The sequence below is a fragment of the Mustela nivalis genome, assembly GCF_964662115.1.
Source record: "Mustela nivalis genome assembly, chromosome: 1".
NCBI classification, from domain to species: Eukaryota; Metazoa; Chordata; class Mammalia; order Carnivora; family Mustelidae; genus Mustela; species Mustela nivalis.
The window spans coordinates 157514782-157533895 of NC_139020.1; the positions used below are offsets into that span (position 1 = coordinate 157514782).

At 40.6% G+C, this 19114-nt stretch overlaps 1 protein-coding gene and 1 pseudogene across 5 annotated transcripts in view; one reads left to right on the plus strand and one right to left on the minus strand.

Moving 5' to 3' along the window:
• Positions 1-19114, minus strand: part of ALDH1L1 (aldehyde dehydrogenase 1 family member L1) — a 136411-nt gene that overhangs the window by 103134 nt on the left and 14163 nt on the right. The window lies entirely within an intron of this gene.
• LOC309847785 (uracil-DNA glycosylase pseudogene) lies at positions 13707-14636 on the plus strand (annotated as a pseudogene). The gene has a single exon. The product of its transcript is annotated as a uracil-DNA glycosylase pseudogene (transcript).

A 19114-nucleotide genomic window follows, 5' to 3' on the forward strand; every position in this document is an offset into this window, starting at 1 on the left:
CTCTTTGGTATTTACTCAAAGGAGCTGAAAACTTGCATGCACACAAAAACCTGCACATGGCTGTTTTTAGAACTTTTACCCCTAATTACTAAAACTTGGAAGCAACCACAAAGTCTTTCAGTAGGTGAATGGATTAATAAGCTGTGGTATATTCAGACAACAGCACTGAAAATAAATGAGTCATCAAGTCACAAACAGACATACAGGAGCCTTAAATGCATATTATTAAGTGAAAGGAGTCAATCTTGAAAGGCTACATAATGTATGATTCTAACTATACGACATTCTGGAAAGGGTAAAACTATGGAGACATGAAAAGATCAGTGGCTACCAAGGGTTGGAAAAGGGGAATAGATGAACAGGTGGAACACAGGATATTTAGGCAATGAAAACACTCTGTGTGATACCATAATGATAGAAACATCATTATGCTTTTGTCCAAACCCATATAAGGTTGTACCATATAAGGTACAACACCAAGAAAAAAACTAATGTAAACTATGGACTCTGAGTGATACTCTATTGGTGTAGGTTCATCAGTCATAACAAATGTATCACTTTGGAGGAGGAAATTGATAACAGGGGATGTTTTGTGTGGCAAGAGGCACTGGGTATATAAGAAATCTCTGTACCTGCCCCTTAATTTTGCTGTGAACTTAAAACTTCTCTAAAAAATAAATTCTTAATTTCAAAAAAAGAGATATTAGTAAAACAAACAAACAAACAAACAAACTTTTATCTTTTTTTTTTTTCATTGCATGCAATCCTTCCAGAATTGACTTTTGTCTATGACACAGAAGTCCAGAAATGTTTTTCTAGTACCATATATGGATAAATCTGTCTCTGGACCTGTATTCTTTTCCATTGTCAGTTTGTCTATCTTTTGTGTTTATTATAGCTTACAAATTTTGTTATAATGGTAAAAGATATGTAACATAGAACTCACCATTTTAATCATTTTTATTTTTTTATTTATTTGAGGGAGAGAGAGAGAGAGAGCATGAGAAGGGGGAGGGTCAAAAGGAGAAGCCTCCCTGCTGAGCAGGGAGTCCAATGCAGGACTCGATCCTGGGACTCCAGGATCATGACTTGAGCTGAAGGCAACCGCTTAACCAACTGAGCCACGCTGGAGCCCCCATTTTAATCACTTCTAAATGTGCTTTTTTTTTTTTTTTTACACTCACAGTATTGTGTAAGTATCACAACTATTTCATCACTCCAAACAGAAACTCTATATTTATTAAGAAATAAGTTCCCATTCCCAACCACTACAAGTAGCCCCTATTAACCTCTAATCTACTTTTTGTTTCTGTAAATTTGACTATTCTTGGTATCACATATAAGTGGAATCATACAATACTTGTATTTTGTATCTGGCTTAGTCCATCTAGCACAATGTCTTCAAGCTTTAAACATGTTGTAGTATGTATCAGAACTTTATTCCTTTTTATGAAAGAATTTTATTTATCTATTTCTGTGTGTACATGTGCATGCATGTCTATATACATCCATTCATCTGTTCCTGCACACAGGGCCAGTTCTACCTCTTGGCTATAGTGAATAATGCTGCAGTGAATATTGGTATACAAGTATCTGTTTGAATTCAGGAAACAACATATGTTGGCAAGGATGTGGAGAAGGGAGAATCCTCTTACACTGTTGGTAGGACAGCAAACTGGTGCAGCCTCTCTGGAAAAGCAGAGAGGCTCCTCAAAAAGTTGAAAATAGAACTACTCTATGACCTAGCAATGCATTAGTAGGTGTTTATCCAAAGGATACAAACATAGTGATTTGAAGGGGTATATGCACCTCAACGTTTATAACAGCAAAGCCCACAATTGCCAACACACACACACACACACACACACACACACACACACACACAATGGACTATTACTCAGCCATCAAAAAGAATGAAATCTTGAGGGGAGACAAGATGGCGGGGAAGTAGGAGGAGGTGCTCTTTCAACCTGTACCCTAAAGTGGGCTGATTACCTTCTAAAGAACTCTGATCACCCATGAAATCAGCCTAAGATCAGAATTATACATGTCTGGATCTCTACCAGAGCAGAAGATGCCAGTGGGCAGGTAAAGGGAGTGGGAAAGTCAGACTGATATTGGAAGATAAACAAAAGGGGGAGGGAGCCACCAGAGGCGATCCATTGGAAAGTAATATCCCAATACGAGAGTGCCCTGCATCTGGGGACAAGCATTAACTCGGGAGTCTGGTAGAAAGCACTCAAAAAGAGCAAAGGATCACTGGGGGGGGGGGGGCAATTGTGGGAATCAGGGCATTAGGGACAGGAACTTAAGTCCCCAGACCCAGGACAGCCACTCCTGGTGCAGAGCCAGAGAGAGTGCGGTGGAGAAACCAGGTCTTGGTCCCTGAGCCACCAGCGCACCTGAGAGCGTGTTTGGCCCGGCTCCCATGAGGAGCTGCGAGCCTCGCCAGCCAACAGAAGTACAACTTTTTTGCAGTCCCCACACGAGTGCCCTGCCGTGCTATCAGAGTCCGAGTCACGTCTCACGCCCTCCCCTGAGAGAGGTGCATACAGGCACCAGCCCAGTGCTCTGGGACCCGGGAAAACCAGGTACTCCCAGCCAGGGCCAGTGGGAAAATCTCAGTGTGCAATCACTGCTTGGAACCTTTCTGGCAGTCTGGAGCTGCCCAGACAGCCGCCTCTGCTGTTGTTTTGGGTACAAGCAAAAAATCCTGTGTCCCCAGGGACCGCGACTTGGAACCTGTTCTGCCAGTGGCCAAGGGGGTTTATTTGAGCTCTGCCGCTAGACTGAGGTTTCTGAGAGGGAGGTCAGGGTGCAGTTTGATTTCCTCTAAACCTACAAAAACCATCAAAAGCAGTCAAGGTGAGAGAGAAAAAAAGTGAAACAACAAAAGTGAAACAACATAAAAACTTCCAGAGAACAAAAGCCTGAAAAAACCAGTTTCCTCAGAGCCCACCCCCATCTTAACTCAGAGAACATCATTGACTGAAAACCCATAAGGCAGGCCCCTCCCCGAGAAAACCAACCAGGAAAAAAAAAAAAAAAAGACTACAAGAGAACCACCACCACTACTTCATAGGACAACTTTTATTTTTAATTCATTCCCACTATTCTGGCTCATTTTTTTTTTAAGATTTTATTTATTTATTTGACAGAGAGAAATCATAAGTACACTGAGAGGCAGGCAGAGAGAGAGAGAAGGAAGCAGGCTCCCTGCTGAGCAGAGAGCCCAATGCGGGACTCTATCCCAGGACCCTGAGATCATGACCTGAGCCGAAGGCAGCGGCCTAACCCACTGAGCCACCCAGGCGCCCCCTGGCTCATTTTTTTAATAGATAATTTTTTAACCTATTTACCATCACAGTGAGATATACAGTACATCAAATTCCATAATAATCTTCTAAACTGAACTTTTTGATATATACACCTGTGTTTTCCTTTTGCATTTCTATTTCTTAAATTTCTTTTTTTTTAATTTTAGTTTAGTTTAGTCTAGTTTATTCCTTTTTTATTTTTATTTTCTAATATTCATATAAAGTTTAACTTCAAGGTAATCCCCTTTCCCCAATCAATGCTAGCCCTATAGGTAAACCAATTTTTACTCCCCCTTTATCTTAGGAAAGTTGAGTCCTTTCAGAAATATATCAAGATACATCCAGGAAGAATCAAAACAATCTTCCTCACCCACACTGAGAATTTATAACAACTCTCCCATCTTTTTCTTCCACCAGTGTTTCTGTGGTTTTGTGTTTGTTCTGATAGTATATAAATCTTACACTTGGGGTTCTTTTTGACTAGGTTCTTCCTTTATTTGCATATATATATATATATATATATATATATATATATATATATATAATTTTTTTCTCTTGTCATATACTTTTATCAGTCTTTTTGTTTGTCTGTTTCTGTTTGTATACTTCATAAATCTTACCTTGGGGCCATTTGGGCTGAACCTTCTCTTTGATCTTCCCTTTCTTTACTGTCTCTCTCTTTTTCTTTTTCTTTTCTTTTTTCTCTCATTTGGGTGGGGAACCCTGATTGCTCAGAAGCATTCCAGGGTGCACCTTGACTGCACCACGGTTGATACATCCAGCTACATCCGTTCAGCCATCTCTCACCAAAATGACTAGGAGGAGGAATGCCCAACAGAAGAAAAATACAGAGGATGGGCCTTCTGCAACAGAGCTAATGGCTATCAGCATAGACAATATGTTGTAAAGAGAATTCAGGATAACAATTATGTAGGCAATAGCTAGGTTGGAGAAAGCCATGAATGACCAAATGGAATTGATTAGGGAAGAACTGAAAGCGACCAGAGATCATGTTTTCAATGTTAGGGAAGAGCTGAAAGCTACCAGGGATGAGGTTAACAATGCTCTCAATAAGTTCCAATCTACTCTAAATTCCCTCAAGCTAGGGTAACTGAGAAAGAAGATAGAATTAGGGATCTGGAGGACAAACGGAGAGAAAGGATCAGTAGGAAGCTTGGAACAAACAGCTTAGAAGCCATGAAAACAGAATCAGGAAAATAAATGATGCCATGAAAGGTTCCAACGTCAGAATTATTGGAATCCCTGAAGGGGAGGAGAAAGAAAGAAGTCTAGAAGATATAGTGGAACAAGTTCTTCATGAAAATTTTCCCAATCTCACGAATGGAACCAGTGTTCATGTACTAGAGGGCAAACGGTCTCCACCCAAGATTAGAGATTCCAGAAAAACATCAAGGCACCTGATAGCCAAATTGAGGACTCATAATTGTAGATATAATCTCTTGAAAGCTGCTAAAACAAAAAGGCTCCTTACTTACAGAGGAAAGCCCATCAGAATAACGTAAGACCTGTCCACAGAGACCTGGCAAGCCAGAAAGGGCTGGCAAGATATATTCAGGGCACTAAATGAGAAGAACATGCAACCAAGAATACTTTATCCAGCAAGACTGACATTCAAAATGGATGGAGAGATAAAGCATTTCCAAGACCGGCAAGACTTAAAATACTATGCAACCACCAAGACAACACTGGAGGAAATATTAAGGGGGGTTCTATAAAAGAGGAAAAATCCTAAGAATAGTATTGAACAGAAATATAGAGACAATCTACAGAAAGAAAGACATCAAAGGTAACACGATGTAAATAAAAATGTATCTCTCAATAATCACTCTCAATATGAATGGCCTAAATGTGCCCATAAAATGGCACGGGGTTGCAGATTAGATAAAATGACAGGACCCATCCATATGTTTTCTACAAGAGACCCATTTTGAACCTAAAGATACACCCAGACTGAAAGTGAAGGGATGGAGAAGCATCCTTCATGCCAATGGGCCTCAAAAGAAGGCCGGGGTAGTGATTCTCATATCAGACAAATTAGATTTTAAGCTAAAGACTGTAGTCAGAGATACAAGGACACTACATCATTCTTAAAGGGACTATCCACCAGGATGATCTAACAATTGTAAATATCTATGCCCCCAATATGGGAGCAGCCGATTCCATAAGAAAACTGTTAATCAAGATAAAGAGTCATATTGATATGAATACACTAATAGTAGGAGATCTTAACATGCTTCTCTCAGAAATAGACAAATCGTCAAAGCAGAAAATCAATAAAGAAACAAGAGCATTGAATGACACATTGGACCAGATAGACCTCATAGATATATACAGAACATTCCACCCTAAAACAACAGAATACTCAATCTTCTTAGTGCATATGGAACCTTCTCCAGAACAGACCAAATACTGGGTCACAAATCAGGACTCAACAGATACCAAAAGACTGAGATTATTCCCTGCACATTCTCAGATCACAATGCTTTGAAACTGGAGCTCACTCACAAGGAAAAGTTCAGAAGGAACTCAAACACCTGGAAGCTAAAGACCACCTTGCTTAAGAATGCTTGGATCAACCAGGAGATCAAAGAAGAACTGAAACAATTCATGGAAACCAATGAGAATGAAGACACTTCTGTCCAAAACCTATGGGATACAGCAAAGGCAGTCCTAAGGGGGAAATACATAGCCATCCAAGCCTCCCTCAAAAAAATTGAAAAATCCAGAATACACCAGCTGTCTCTATACCTTAAAGAACTGGAGAATGAACAACAAATCAAACCAACTCCACACATAAGAAGGGAAATAATCAAGATTGGAGCTGAGATTGATGAGATAGAAACCAGAGATACAGTAGAATGTTTCAATGAAACTAGAAGCTGGTTTTTTGAAAGAATCAATAAGATTGAGAAACCATTGGGCACACTAATCCAAAAGAAAAGAGAGAAAGCTCAAATACATAAAATTATGAATGAAAAGGGAGATATCACAATGAACACCAAGGAAGTAGAAACAATCATCAGAAGTTATTATCAACAGTTATATGCCAATAAGTTAAGCAACCTAGATGAAATGGATGCATTCCTAGAAAACTATAAACTCCCAAAATTGAACCAGGAAGAAACTGACAACCTGAATAGACCAATATCTAGTAACGAGATTGAAGCAGTGATCAAAAACCTCCCAAAAATCAAGAGCCCAGGACCTGATGGATTCCCTGGGGAATTCTACCAAACTTTCAAAGAAGAAAGAACACCTATTCTCCTGAAGCTGTTTCAAAAAATTGAAGCAGAAGGAAAACTTCCAGACTCTTTCTATGAAGCCAGCATTACCCTGATCCCCAAACCAGGCAAAGACCCTTCCAAAAAGGAGAATTTCAGACCAATATCATTGATGAATATGGATGCTAAGATTCTCAACAAGATCCTAGCAAACAGGATCCAACAGCACATTAAAAAGATTATCCACCATGACCAGGTGGGATTCATCCCTGGGCTACAAGGATGATTCAACATTTGCAAATCAATCAATGTGATAGAACAAACCAATAAGAGAAGAGAGAAGAACCACATGGTCGTCTCAATTGATGCAGAAAAAGCATTTGACAAAATCCAGCATCCGTTCCTGATTAAAACTCTTCACAGTTTAGGGATAGAGGGAACATTCCTCAACTTCATCAAATCTATCTATGAAAGACCCACAGCAAATATCATCCTCAATGGGAAAAAGCTTGCAGCCTTCCTGTTGAGATCAGGAAAATGACAAGGATGCCCACTCTCTCCACTCTTGTTCAACATAGTATTAGAAGTCCCAGCAACAGCAGTCAGACAACAAAGAGAAATAAAAAGTATCCAAATTGGTAATGAAGAAGTCAAACCCTCTCTCTTTGCAGATGATGTAATTCTTTATATGGAAAACCCAAAAGACTCCACCCCCAAACTACTAGAACTCATACAACAATTCAGCAACATGGCAGGATACAAAGTCAATATACAGAAATCAGTGGCTTTCTTATACACTAACAATGAAAATACAGAATGGGAAATTAGAGAATCGATTCCATTTACTATAGCACCAAGAACCATAAGATACCTGGGAATACACCTAACCAAAGAGGTAAAGGATCTGTACTCGAGGAACTACAGAACACTCATGAAAGAAACTGAAGAAGACACAAAAAGATGGAAGACCATTCCATGCTCTTGGATTGGAAGAATAAACATTTTTAAAATGTCTATACTGCCTACAGCAATCTATACTTTTAATGCCATTCCGATCAAAATTCCACCGGTATTCTTTAAAGAGCTGGAACAAATAATCCAAATATTTGTATGAAATCAGAAGAGACCCCGAATTGCTAAGGAAATGTTGAAAAACAAAAATAAAATGGGGGGCATCACATTACCTGATTTCAAGCTTTACTACAAAGCTGTGATCACCAACACAGCATGGTACTGGCATAAAAACAGACACATAGACCAGTGGAAAAGAGTAGAGAGCCCAGATATGGACCCTCAACTCTATGGGCAAATAATCTTCGACAAACAGGAAAAAATATACAGTGGAAAAAAGACAGTCTCTTCAAGAAATGGTGCTGGGAAAACTGGGCAGCTATATGTAGAAGAATGAAACTGGACCATTCTCTTACACCGTACACAAAGATAAACTCGAAATGGATAAAAGACCTGAATGTGAGACAGGAATCCATCAGAATACTAGAGGAGAACATAGGCAGTAATCTCTTCGATATCAGCCACAGCAACTTCTTTCAAGATATGTCTCCAAAGGCAAAGGAAACAAAAGCGAAAATGAACTTTTGGGACTTCATCAAAATCAAAAGCTTCTGCACAGCAAAGGAAACAGTCAAGAAAACAAAGAGGCAACCCACGGAATGGGAGAAGACATTTGCAAATGACAGTACAGACAAAAGGTTGATATCCAAGATCTATAAAGAACTCCTCAAACTCAACACACACAAAACAGGCAATCATATCAAAAAATGGGCAGAAGATATGAAAGACACTTCTCCAATGAAGACATAGAAATGGCTAACAGACACATGAAAAAATGTTCATCATCACTAGCCCTCAGGGAGATTCAAATTAAAACCACATTGAGATATCACCTTACACCAGTTAGAATGGCCAAAATTAACAAGACAGTAAACAACATGTGTTGGAGAGGATGTGGAGAAAGGGGAACCCTCCTACATTCCCATGTTGGTGGGAATGCAAATTGGTGCAGCCTCTTTGGAGAACAGTGTGGAGATTCCTCAAGAAATTAAAAAGAGAGCTTCCCTATGACCCTGCAATTTCACTCCTGGGTATTTACCCCAACGATACAGATGCAGTGAAAAGAAAGGCCATCTGTACCCCAATGTTTGTGGCAGCAAAGGCCATGGTCGCCAAACTGTGGAAAGAACCAAGATGCCCTTCAACGGATGAATGGATAAGGAAGATGTGGTCCATATACACTATGGAATATTATGCCTCCATCAGAAAGGATGAATACCCAACTTTTGTAGCAACATAGACAGAACTGGGAGAGATTATTAAGTCAAGCAGAGAGAGTCAATTATCCTACGGTTTCACTTATTTGTGGAGCATAACAAATAGCATGGCAGACAAAGGAAGATGGAGAGGAGAAGGGGGTTGAGGGAAATTGGAAGGGGAAGTGAACCATGAGAGACCATGGACTCTGAAAAACAATCTGAGGGTTTTGAACGGGCAGAGGGTGCGAGGTTGGGGGAACCAGGTGGTGGATATTATAGAGAGCACGGACTGCTGGAGCACTGGGTGTGGTGCAAAAACAATGAATACTGTTACACTGCAAAAAATAAATAAATTTTTTAAAAAATGAAATCTTGCCATTAGCAACAACATGGAAACATGGATGGAACTAGAGGGTATTGTGCTATGCAAAGTAACTCAGTCAAAGAAAGACAAATACGTATGATTTCACTCGTATGTGGAATATAAGAAACAAAACAGATGAACATGGGGAAGGGAAAGAAAAATATATAAAATGAAAACAAGAGAGGGATGCAAACCATAAGAGACTCTTAACTACAGGGAACAAACTGAGGGTTGCTGGAGGGAGTTGGCTGGGGAGATGGGGTAACTGGGTGATGGGCATTAAGGAGGGCACTTGATGCAATGAGCACTGGTGTTGTATGCAACTGATAATCACTCAATTCTACCTCTGAAACTAATACTACAATGTATGTTAATTAAATTGAATTGAAATACAAAATTTTAAAATGGTAAAAATTTCAAAATAAAAAAAATGAAAACAATTATCTGTTTGAATATCTATTTTGTGAAACGATTAAAAATGGAGAAGACTTGAATGGACATTTCTCCAATGAAGATATACAAAAGGTCAACAAGTACATAAAAAAATATTCAACCTTATTAGTCAATAAGGAAAAGCCAAGCAAAACTATAGTAAAATTGATATTTCACACCTACTTTGGCTCATCTATAATATTTTAATAAGGCAAAAGAAGTGTTGGCAAATATGTGGAGAATTAGTACTATTATACATTGCTGGTAAGATATAAAATGATGCAGGCACTGTGGAAAACAGTTTGGCAATCTTCAAAAACCTAAACATAGGTTTTTCCAGCGGTAGGAATTCTTTATAAATTTGAATATTAATATCCTATCACATATGAAATTTGCAAAAATTTTCTCCCACTCTGAAAGTGGTCTTTTCATTTTCTGGATAATGTCCTTTGCTCCACAGAAGTTTTTAATTTGGGTGAAGTCAAATTTACCTATTTCTCCTTTGTTGCTTTTGATATATCTAAAATTCCAGTGCCAAATATAACATCATGAAGATTTGCCCCTCTCTTTGCTTCTAGGGTTTTATGATTTTAGTTTTTACATTTAGGTGATTGACCAATTTTAAGTTAGTTTTTGTACATGCTGTCTGCTAGGGATACCACATCATTCTTTTACATGTGGAAGTCCAGTTGTCCCAACAATATTTATTGAAGGCACTAATCTTTCCCCACTTAGTGAATTTGTTAAAAACCAATTGGTCAGACATGTATGGGTTTATTTCTGTACTCCCACTTGCAACCATTGATCAGGATAATGCTATTAAAAATATATATATATTTGTTTGCCAGAGAGAGAGATGGAGGGAGGGAGAGGACAAGCATGATGAGGGGAGCAGCAAGAAGAGGGAAAAGCAGGCTCCCCACCAAGCAGGGAGCCCGATGTCATGTTTGATTCCAGGACCCTGGGATCATAACCCAAGCCAAAGGCAAACACTTAACAACTGAGCCACCCAGGTACCCCTGGATCATGCTCTTTTGACTACTGTAGCTTTGTAGTAAGTTTTGAAATCAGAAAGTGAATTTTCAAAAAAAGAAAGAAAAAGAAAAGGAAAGGAAAGGAAAGGAAAGGAAGAAAGAAAGAAAGTTAGTTCTTCAAATGTATTCTTTTTCAAGACCGCTTTGACTTGTTAGGGTCTCTTGCAATTACACGGGAGTTTTAGGATTGGCTTTTCTATTTCTGCCTAAAAGACTCTTGAAAATTTGATAAGGATTGTGTTGTATCTGTAGACAACTTCGAGTAGTACTATCAAAAGATTAAAGCTTCTTACCCATGAAGACAGCATGTCTTTATTTGAGTCTTGTCTAATTTCTTTCAGAAATGTTTTAAGATTTTCATTGTACAAGACTTTCGCTTTTTTAGTTAAACTATTTCCTAGATATTTCATACTTTTTTTTTTAAGTTTTTAAATTCCAGTTAGTTAACATAAAGTGTAATATTAATTTCAGGAGTAAAATTTAGTGATTCATTGCTTTCATGCAATGCCCAGTGCTGCTAGAGGAAGCAAGACTGTGGAAGAGTAGGAGACTTTGTTTCATCTGGTCCACTGAATTTAGCTAGATAACTATCAATTCTGAACACCCATGAATTCAACCTGAGATGTAAGAATATAATATCTGGAACTCTACCAGTAGAAAAGTGACCACTTTTTGCAAGGTAGGAGAGTCGGAGAAGTGATTCTGAGGGGATATATCAGAAGGTAATTGGCAGAGGATGGGGTGAGTCTTAGTAAGCTGGATACTGGAAAGTGACATAGTCCTGGAGGGCAAAATCAGCACCCTTAGAAATCTGCTGCAGTTGAGGGATATCCCTGCATGAAAAGTGCTCAGGTGGTGAAACAGGGCAGAACTCTAGGTGGGACAGTCTGGTCTCAGGATCTCTGAAGTCACAAGAAGAATGGGGGTGCCGAGGCAGTAGAGTTCTCAATAAGTGGAGTGGGGAAACTATTTACAGTCAGCAAGCCCGGGAGGGAAGTCTCAGCTCGGTTCACCATAAACCATGAGCCATAGCACCATCAGGTGACTGCTCTCTGTTGTGGGAACCCTGCAAACACGGGAATGTGGGGACCCTCCTCCTTCCCCTGGGAGGGCTGCAGCATGTCCACACATGACTGGGGAACAACTGTCAGTGCCAGAGCTCTGCAAAACACAAGAAAGTAGTGACACCACCCCCCCTGCCTTCCTCCAGGAGGGCTGAAGTGGGTGAAGGCATGATCCCAAGACCACTCCCCATGCCAGGCCCCTACAAAGTGCAGAAGCCTGGGACCCTCTGCCTTCTCCTGGAAGGATCAATGTGGGTATGCACCCCAGGAGTCAGCTGAGTTTAGCCATACAAAAGTGAAGGCCACTTATCCCTGAGGGTTTACTAAAGAGAGGGGACCACGATCTTTTAGCTCTGGGACTAGAGATCAAGACAAAGCTATTTTTATCTTGATCCTCTAAAGTAGCACAGAAAGTCATCAGGAAACAAAAGCTACACAGAGCAACTAAAAGCAGCTTAACACTGACCCTGGCCCCCTGGCAAGGGGTTGTGAAACTCCACCCAGTCAAAGACACCTGAAACTCATCACAGCAGGCCCCTCCCCCAGAATGTCCAGAAGACCAACTGAAAGAACAGATGAACAGCAACTTTACAGACCACACAGGACTGTAAAACTCCAGCACTAGGGGGAAATAGTATATAGAATTTGAGGGGTTTTCCCTCATGATTCATTTATCTTTCCATTGAAATTTTTTCATTTATTTTTTTTCTTTTTCCCTTTTCAACTAGCCTTTTATTTTATCAGTTCTTTGTTTTTAAGTCTTTTTATAAACTTCCATTTTTGAAATTTACATTTTATACATATATTTTTCATTTTTGGCTTCCCTTCACTCTATTCAATTTTATTTTTGTATATATAGAAGTTTTACTTTCTTCACAATTTTGGGATTTAGTGTCTTCTAACACAGAGACCAAAACACACTCAGAACAAAGCAGATCACCCTGTTTTGTCCACCCTGTGAGATTATATTCTCTCTTCACCCCACCTTTTTTTCTTTCTCTCTCTTTTTTTTTCATTTTCTTCATCTTTTCCTTTTCTTTCCAGCTTTCTGACCTCTTTGTATTTGTCTAGTGTGTATTTTGCTTAGGTCATGGTTGATTGTTTGATAGTACTCATTCAAACATACATTTTTCTCTGGGCAAAATGACTAGAAAAAGTAATTCACAACAAAAGAAGAACAAGAGGCAATATTCTCTGACACAGATCTAATCGATAGGGATATAAGTAAAATGCCACAGATGGAAATCAGATAACAATTACAAAGTTACTATCTGGGCTTGAAAAAAAAGGCATAAAAGATACTAGAGAATCTTTTAGTGCAGAAATGAGATCTAATCAGCCTGAAAAAAATGCCATAACTGAGATGTGTCTAAATTGAAAGCTCTAGTAGGTAGGGTAAATGAGGGAGAAGAGAGAGTAAGTGACATAGAAGGCAAGTTGATGGAAAGGAAGGAAGCTGAGGAAAAGAAAAAAAACAACCAATGGACCATCAGGGCAGGCTTCAAAAAATCAGCAATGCCATACAATGAAACTGTACAGGAATTACTGGGATGCCTGAGGGAGAAGACAGAGAGAACCAGAAGGTATATTTGAGCAAATCATAGCTGAGAACTTCCCTAATCTGGGTAAGGAAACAGGTATTCATATCCAAGAGGTAGAGAGAAACCCTCACAAAATCAATAAAAATAGATCAACACCCCAGTATGTAATAGTGAAGCTTCCAAATTTTAGAAATGAAGAGAAACCCTGAGAGCAGCTCAAGACAAGAGGTTCCTAACCTACAGGTGTAGGAACATTAGACTGGCAGTAGACCTATCCACAAAGGCCTGCCAGGCCAGAAAGGGCTGGCATGATATATTCAGGGTATTAAATTAGAAAAACATTTAGGCAAGAAAAATTTATCCAGCAAGGCTGTCCTTCAGAATGGAAGGAGAAGACTGCAGGGTTCTCCCAGCAGCGCACGGCTGCTCTCCTCCACTCTGGATGATCGGCCAGAAGACCCTCTACTCCTTTTTCTCTCTGACCCATGCCGAGAAGCGACGTGCCCACAGTTTCGAGCCGGCCAACCTGGGGACTGGCATGGTGACAGTGGCTGAGGAGAGCGGGGATGCGGCAGTCAGTCCCCCCAAGAAGGCCCGGGCTGGGCAGGAGGACCCCGGCATGCTGCCCTCCTCGCCACTGAGCCCAGAGCAGTTGATCTGTATCCAGAGGAACAAGGCTGCCACCCTGCTTGGACTTGCCACGCCCAACGTTCCGTAGGGTTTCGGTGAGAGTTGGAAGAAGCTGTTCAGTGCGGAGTTGGAGAAACCATATTTAATCAAGCTAATGGGATTTGTCGCGGAAGAAAGAAAACATTACACTGTTTATTCATCCCTACACCAAGTCATCACGTGAACCCAGACAGGTGAAGGTTGTTATCCTGGGACAGAATCCATATCATGGACCCAACCAAGCCCATGGGCTCTGCTTTAGTGTTCAAAGACCCATTCCACCGCTACCCAGTTTGGAGAACACTTATAAAGAGCTGTCTACAGACATAGAGAGTTTCGTTCATCCAGGTCACGGAGATTTATCCGGGTGGGCCAAGCAAGGTGTTCTCTTACTCAATGCTGTTCTCACAATCCAGGCACATCAGGCTAATTCTCATTAGGAGAGAGAGGTTGGGAGCAGTTCACTGATGCGGTGGTATCCTGGCTAAATCAGAACTCCAGTGGCCTGCTCTTTTTGCTCTGGGGCTCTTAGGCTCAGAAGAAAAGCAGTGCCATTGACAGGAAACGCCACCACATGCTGCAGACAGCCCACCCCTCCCCGTTGTCGGTGTACAGAGGGTTCTTTGGATGTAGACATTTCTCTAAAACCAATGAGCTGCTGCAGAAGTCTGGCAAGGGGCCCATCAACTGGAAGTACCTGTGACCCTGACTTAGAGGGCTGTCTCTGGGCAGTTTTTTGGAAGCTATCAAAGTATTTTCCAGGAGTGACAGCATGACCCAGACAGAAGCCTCCAGGGCTCTCCCCTGCCTGGGACTGTATGGCTGTCTCTGCAACATGGCTTTGGCCTAAAAACTGCTGTCACGGTGTTTGGGAGAGGGTGGGGGGGCCAAATACAGAGAAAACTAATGCCACCTTATGATAGAAGGGGACAGGAGACAGAAGCACCTCTTGGTACAGTCTGCTGCTATTTGTTTTTACCTTGCGGGTTAGACATTAGGTTAAAGGTGTCAGGTTTGTTTATCTAGAAAGCACCCCCCCCCATGCCCTGCCTGGCATTCCAGTTCTTGGCCAAGTACATCTGTTCCCTCCCTCCATCCTTTCCTGAGCCCTCAGCGCCCCCCCCCCCCCCCGCTCCTTGAAGGAAGCAGGACAGTTTGCAAGTGCCTAGAAATTGAAGAATACTGTGTGAGTCTTCACAGATAGGCAGAGGGAAATGAGCTGGGACTTATTTTCATAGTTAATCCTCTGGGTGTTTCTAGGAGTGAGCAGTGGAAATTGAAGAAAGGGGGAATTTAAAAAAAATTTTTTAAGCGAGGAAATGCTTTTCTCCTAGGTTTTTAAGGCAGCACAGACTGCCAAAGGCTGTTTTCTATGGACTGAAATCACGTGGAGATTTTTTTTTTCCCTGCAGCCATGTGAATTTTGCTGCTTTAGAAATATGCAGATTATATATATATATATATATATATATATATATAGTAATTTCCTGTTGGGGAGAGAATCTTCGTTAGGTCTGCACCTCTATCCTAGATTCTGTTGGAGATGCTGTTGATATGTTAGCTTGGGAAAGAGTTACCCTGACTGAGTTTGGGAATAAATGATTGTTGAAGTTTCAAAAAAAAAAAAAAAATGGAAGGAGAGGTAAAGAGCCTCCAGGACTGATGGAAACTGAAAGAATATGTGACCATCAAGCCAGCTCTGCAAGAAATATTAAGGGGGACCCTGTAAGCAAAGAGAGAATACAAGAGTAACATAAACCAGAAAGAAACAGAGACAATCTACAGAAACAGCAACTTTACAGGTAATACAATGGCACTAAATTCACATCTTTCAATAGTTACTCTGAAATGCAAATGGGCTAAATTCTCCAATCAAAAGTCACAGGGTATCAGACTGGATTTAAAAAAGCAAGACCAGGGCGCCTGGGTGGCTCAGTGGGTCAAAGCTTCTGCTTTCAGCTCAGGTCATGACCCCAGGGTCCTGGGATCGAGCCCAGCATCGGGCTTTCTGCTCTGCAGGGAACCTGCTTCCCTTCCTCTCTTTCTGCCTGCCTCGCTGCCTACTTGTGATCTCTGTCTGTCAAATAAATAAATAAAATCTTGTCAGCGTGGCCTAAGGTCCCGCAGGGTCACAGAAGGATCGGGGGTGTCTGAGTGTCGCAGAGCTTGCGGGTATTGGAACGGGAAAGCTGGCTACAGAGACAGAGCCAACAGTAAGGTCACAGCTCGGTGTTACCTTGAACTGGTCGCAGGCTCGGTGAGCTCGGAGCGCGGCCGGAGGTCAGGCAGACGGGAGTGACTGGGCGCTGTTCTCTGAGGGCGCACTGAGGAGTGGGGCCCTGGGCTCTCGGCTCCCCCAGGCCGGAGACCAGGAGGCCGCCATTTGTATTCCCGTCCTCCGGAACTCTACCGAAAGCGCTCAGGGAACAAAAGCTTCTGAAAGCAAATCGAGCGGATTACTCACACCAGCCCCTGGTAAGGGCGGTCCAATTCCGCCTGGGGCAAAGACACTTGAGAATCACTACAACAGGCCCATCCCCCAGAAGATCAACAAGAAATCCAGCCTAGACCAAGTTCACCTACCAAGGACTGCGGTTTCAATACCAAGGAGAGCAGCAGAATTCCAGAGGAGGAGAAAGCAAAGCACGGAACTCATGGCTTTTTCCCTGTGAATTTTCTTAGTCTTGCAGTTAATTTAATTTTTTTCTTTTTCATTTTTTGTTTTTTTTCTCGCCTTCTGGTAAAATTTTTTTTTAACTTTTACCTTTTTCTTTTTTAACGTTTTTAAAGTAGTTTTTCTAATATATATATTTTTATTTGTTATATTTTTCTTTATTTGCTTTATTTTTTTTAATTCTTTTCTTTTCTTTTTTTTTTTCTTTCTTCCTTTTTGAACCTCTTTTTATCCCCTTTCTCCCCCTCACAATTTGGGATCTCTTCTAGTTTGGTTAAAGCATATTTTCCTGGGGTTGTTGCCACCCTTTTAGTATTTTACTTGCTCCTTCATATACTCTTATCTGGACAAAATGACAAGACGGAAAAATTCAACACAAAAAAAAGAACACGAGGCAGTACCTTCGGGACCTAATCAATACAGACATTGGTAATATGTCAGATCTAGAGTTCAGAATGACAATTCTCAAGGTTCTATCCGGGCTCAAAAAAGGCATGGAAGAGATTAGAGAAACCCTCTAAAGAGATATAAAAGCCCTTTCTGGAGAAATAAAAGAACTAAAATCTAACCAAGTTGAAATTAAAAAAAGCTATTATTGAGGTGCAATCCAAAATGGAGGCTATCACTGCTAGGATAAATGAGGCAGAAGAAAGAATTAGTGATATAGAAGATCAAATGACAGAGAATAAAGAAGCTGAGCAAAAGAGGGACAAACAGCTACTGGACCACGAGGGGAGAATTCGAGAGATAAGTGACACCATAAGACAAAACAACATTAGAATAATTGGGATTCCAGAAGAATAAGAAAGAGAGAGGGGAGCAGAAGGTATACTGGAGAGAATTATTGGGGAGAATTTCCCCAATATGGCAAAGGGAACGAGCATCAAAATTCAGGAGGTTCAGAGAATGCCCCTCAAAATCAATAAGAATAGGCCCACACCCCGTCACCTAATAGTAAAATTTACAAGTCTCAGTGACAAAGAGAAAATTTTGAAAGCAGCCCGGGAAAAGAAGTCTGTAACATACAATGGTAAAAATATTAGATTGGCAGCTGACTTATCCACAGAGACCTGGCAGGCCAGAAAGAGCTGGCATGATATTTTCAGAGCACTAAACGAGAAAAACATTCAGCCAAGAATACTATATCCAGCTAGGCTATCATTGAAAATAGAAGGAGAGATTAAAAGCTTCCTGGACAAACAAAAACTGAAAGAATTTGCAAACACCAAACCAGCTGTACAAGAAATATTGAAAGGGGTCCTCTAAGCAAAGAGAGAGCCTACAAGTGGTAGATCAGAAGGGAACAAAGACCATATACAGTAACAGTCACCTTACAGGCAATACAATGGCACTAAATTCATATCTCTCAATAGTTACCCTGAATGTTAATGGGTTAAATGCCCCTGTCAAAAGACACAGGGTATCAGAATGGATAAAAAAACAAAACCCATCTATATGTTGCCTCCAAGAAACTCATTTTACCCGAAGACACCTCTAGATTTAAAGTGAGGGGGTGGAAAAGAATTTACCATGCTAATGGACATCAGAATAAAGCAGCAGTGGCAATCCTTATATCAGATCAATTAGCTTTTAAGCCAAAGACTATAATAAGAGATGAGGAAGGACATTATATCATACTCAAAGGGTCTGTCCAACAAGAAGATTTAACAATTTTAAATATCTATGCCCCCAATGTGGAAGCAGCCAACTATATAAACCAATTAATAACAAAATCAAAGAAACACATAAACAATAATACAATAATAGTAGGGGACTTTAACACTTCCCTCACTGAAATGGACAGATCATCCAAGCAAAAGATCAGCAAGGAAATAAAGGCCTTAAACGACACACTGGACCAGATGGACATCACAGATATATTCAGAACATTTCATCCCAAAGCAACAGAATACACATTCTTCTCTAGTGCACATGGAACATTCTCCAGAATAGATCACATCCATGGTCCTAAATCAGGACTCAACCGGTATCAAAAGATTGGCATCATTCCCTGCATATTTTCAGACCACAATGCTCTAAAGCTAGAACTCAACCACAAAAGGAAGTTTGGAAAGAACCCAAATACATGGAGACTAAACAGCATCCTTCTAAAGAATGAATGGGTCAACCGGGAAATTGAAGAAGAATTGAAAAAAATCATGGAAACAAATGATAATGAAAATACAACGATTCAAAATCTGTGGGACACAACAAAGGCAGTCCTGAGAGGAAAATATATAGCGGTACAAGCCTTTCTCAAGAAACAAGAAAGGTCTCAGGTACACAACCTAACCCTACACCTAAAGGAGCTGGAGAAAGAACAAGAAAGAAACCCTAAGCCTAGCAGGAGAAGAGAAATGATAAAGATCAGAGCAGAAATCAATGAAATAGAAACCAAAAAAACAATAGAACAAATCAACGAAACTAGGAGCTGGTTCTTTGAAAGAATTAATAAAATTGATAAACCCCTGGCCCGACTTATCAAAAAGAAAAGAGAAAGGACCCAA